General features: G+C 41.2%; 1 long non-coding RNA gene across 1 annotated transcript; it reads right to left on the bottom strand.

Annotated features, from left to right (window-relative positions):
* Window positions 1–2186: 2186 nt before the first annotated feature.
* On the bottom strand, window positions 2187–3456 carry LOC148155808 (uncharacterized). Its single transcript, XR_015764974.1, has 2 exons — window positions 2810–3456; window positions 2187–2658 (listed from the first exon to the last, which is right to left on the bottom strand). It is a non-coding gene; the product is annotated as an uncharacterized LOC148155808 (long non-coding RNA).
* Window positions 3457–3830: the final 374 nt, after the last annotated feature.

Genomic DNA, 3830 nt, shown 5'->3' with positions numbered 1-3830 from the left:
GATACTGGGCAGGGATTTTAGCTGTTTGTTGTTCGTCTTTAAAAACAGCAGGTTACTGTGTGTTCTACAAAACAGCTTGCAATAAATTTGATTTGTAGTTTTCTATGGTTTGTGTCTTTTAAGATTAAAAAAAAAAACCAAACACTTTGTTTCACAAGGCTTTGTCTGTATATTTCAAACTTGAAAGCATGACACAATGCTTCTAGGTTAGCTCCTAGAAACAAACAGTCCAGCTGCAACAGCAGCTTTTGACATCTTATATGTTAAGATGTGGAGATTTTCTTTGATTTTTTTTTTCCCATATTTTGTTTAGTAATTTTGTTTTTAGATCATGAATCAGTGTGTTTTAAATGAAGGAAACTGAATTGGTAACACTTTATTTGGCGGGGTGGGCGTAAGACTGACATGACACTGTCATAAACATGACATAACATCTGTCATGAACATGAAGAAGTCTATGAATGCTTATGACAGTTGTCATGAAGTGTCATTCGGTAAATAATGACACTTTTAATGCAAAGTTGCTCTAAAAGTTGCATTAAAAGTCCATTAAAAGTGCCAACTTTGCATGATTTTCTAAATTATGATAATTTAATGCAAAGTTGGCATTTTTAATGGACCTTTAATGCAACTTTTAGAGCAACTTTGCATTGAAAGTGTCATTTACCGAATGACACTTCATGACAACTGTCATAAACATTCATAAAGACTTCTTTATGTTCATGACAGTGTCATGTCAGTCTTATGCACACCCCTTCAAATAAAGTGTTACCACTGAATTTGATAGGAGGGTCAAGGTCAATTGCAAAGACATAAGGAAACTGTAATCATATGATGGTAATAAAAGCACCAGGAAACAAAGAGCAAATCCCAGAATTGAGGGAGAGCAACAAGGAGATGAGTAGGGCTGAAACGATTCCTTGAATGACCTCGATTACTAAAATTCCTCGAGGAAAATTTACCTGCCTCGAAGCTTCGTTAATTTATGTTTTATTAGTTAGCGCACCGTGTTCCGGCCGGGACTTCATTTGCGTTGCGCGGAGCTCTCACTTCCGCCTCTGAGTTGTTGACAAAAGCTAAGTCTCAGCGGCATAAAGTCCAATCTTCAAGATTGGCCCGTGGGGATTTTATTGATTGATGATAATGCCCGACTTTTTATCGTTTTTGGGGAACCAATAAGCATCCTTAAAATGACTGGGGGAATGCCTGGAGTACGGCAGCATTTCTCCTCCGGGGCTGCTGGTTGAAAGCGAACGGCGGGAAGAGCGCTGAGGTGAGCGGATAGACTGAACAGGGCGGGCGGCTGAGTAGCTGATGCTTACCGTGTAAATGTAGCTTTACCGACGAACCGCACAATAAATTTCATATCCCGGTCTGAAGAAACGGGTGGCGGAGCGCATCGTACATGGCTGGTAGATGAGTTTCTGAGTGTGACCAGTGAAGGTGTCGTAAATATCCCGTATTGCTTCCCCCCGTGTTCGTCCCCCGGTCTAACGGTTCGTCAGTCCGCTGGTCCATTTCCTCCCCATCTTACGTTCGTTCATTCGCCCTCTCCTCCCACTCCAGGCGGCATTTCCCGTATTTTCAAACCCAAAGCGTGACAGGTTAGGTGGCAAGGTGAGTTTAATTAATATATTAAACTCACTGAAGATGAATACATAAACTAAAAGCTGGATTGTAGACATTTTTTATAAGCATATTTGTGAGCCTGCCTCTTTGTTATTAAATTCAATATAATTTCAGATTTTTCTATAACTTTTCTTCTGGTTAACTTAGAAAGTGAGCTATTATTGTTACAGATTAGTTTTCTAAACTACAAAAAAGCAACTGTTAGGGATGCTCAAATATGAAAAATTGGACTGATATTGATATCTGATAGTAACACCGGTATTATGCCAGATTTACCAATATTTCATTTTATAATTTTTTTTTAATCCGATTACTCGATTAATCGTAAGAATAATCGATAGATTACTCGATTACTAAAATATTCGTTTACAACAGCCCTAGAGATGAGTGCAAACAATGTAATGGGAAGAACTTGCAAGAAAGGGTTGAATAAAAAAATGGTTTCCACTCCCCCATAAAGGCCTGATGTGATATGCAGAAGTGCACAACTAATTATCCTGATGACAGATTCTCCCACCTGAGCTATGCACTTGTGCAGCTCCTTCAGAGTTTCCTCCTTCTTTTATTTTTGCTCTTTTTGTCAAGTCTGACATTGGTCCATCCGCCTCTTGTTTCAGATGATGAAATCAAAAGCGCTGCATGAGATCTCCAATTGCTTTATAGCAATATTCATAACCCTGCTTTAAACTTTCCTGCGACTTAATCCTTGGACCTCTCTGGTGTGCTGTATGGTCGTTGTGATCCTGTTTGTTCACTGATGTTATCTCATGTTCTTCTCTTACAGAACAGCTATGCTGACATTAAATTGCACACAGGTAGATTCTGATTACCATTTACTGAAAGCAAGTTGTTGTGTAGGATTTGATTACAGAGATTTCAGAGTAAACATGGTCATTTTCCTTCTATTTCACAATTAAGGCCTAACTTCCTCATGTTGTGTTGCAACAGAGAGTCTTCAATCAGTGTTTGCAGTCATCTTTGGAAACTTCATTTATCTTGTCATTTAAATCCACTTTATCTGCGGCTCAGCTGTTTTTAGAAAAAAAAATATTGTGTGGGTGACGGTTAAAATTGAAGACCTGACTCTGTTTATGGTGACGAGTGTTTTTTGTTGTGGTTATTGTTGTAGGCAAAACAAACTTAACAAGAGTTGAGGAGTTGAGCCAGGTTTGACGTTTACCTTGTTTGCCTCATGATCTCTGATTTGAACCAAAGTGACGCTCCTGAGGACCCTGCCAAGCAAGATCTGCTGGGGAAAGAGAAAAAAAGACACAGAGTGAGAGGAAAATGAGCCGGAAGAAAAAAAAAAAGGACGTTTTGATGAAAAGAAGACAAAAACAAGGGATGACTGTCTGGATGTGTGCTGTCAAGGATGAATTATCGTATCAAATCTGTGCACATAAAAATACAAGTGAAGGGAAGAAATGACTTGGGCAGGAACAATGCAGGCTGAAAGAAATCCGCAGAAAAGTTTCAGAGAAATTAATCTTGTGGATTCAAAGAGACAGCAGCGTGCTCTGCAGCAGGGAGATAAGAGACATGGAGAGAGAAGGTAGACAAGAGGGAGGTGGACATGAGCCAGCATGTCGCTCGGGGCAGAAACCATGGCATTGGAGAGGAGAGGAAGAATTTTAATGACCCAGAAACCAGCCCAGCAGGTTTGGAGGGGTGGAATGTCGCAAGCACCTCCCTGGTCCTCCTCTTCCTCCTCCTCCTCCTTCACCCTCACAGGCTCACACTGGGAGACGGAGCCCCCCCACCCCCCTTCCACCACTTCTCAAACCCTCTCTGCTTATCCCTTGTATCATTTACAGGGAACATAAAGTGCCTCGCACACCTATTACCTTTATTCTGATCCGCTGTATTTAAACTGCTACTTTTTATAGTTCTGCTTCCTCGTATGCGGCTTTCATGTGACATCAAACCCCCAAATGCCCGTCTTCTCGTCAATAAGATGAGACAGTAGATAATTCCTTATGGTTTCTGTTTACGAGGCCCCATGTGTTTCCCTTTCCTTTCCCTTTGCGTAAGATACCTCGCTTCACAGCAACCCTTCCCCTCCTGTGGCGTGACTCTGCTGTTTTCCTTACCCCGTCAGGTCCTGCATCACGCCTTCCTCATTCTAATCACTAAATGACAGACTGTCCTGCTGTAATTTTCCTGGCAGAGCTGACTGCAGCAGCGTTGTGCACGTGTCCGGT

This window comes from Poecilia mexicana, unplaced genomic scaffold (assembly GCF_051168715.1).
Source record: "Poecilia mexicana isolate PSO_F unplaced genomic scaffold, ASM5116871v1 scaffold_13, whole genome shotgun sequence".
NCBI lineage: Eukaryota > Metazoa > Chordata > Actinopteri > Cyprinodontiformes > Poeciliidae > Poecilia > Poecilia mexicana.
The sequence above is the reverse complement of the archived record's forward strand: the minus strand, read 5'-3'. Positions and strand labels throughout refer to the sequence as shown.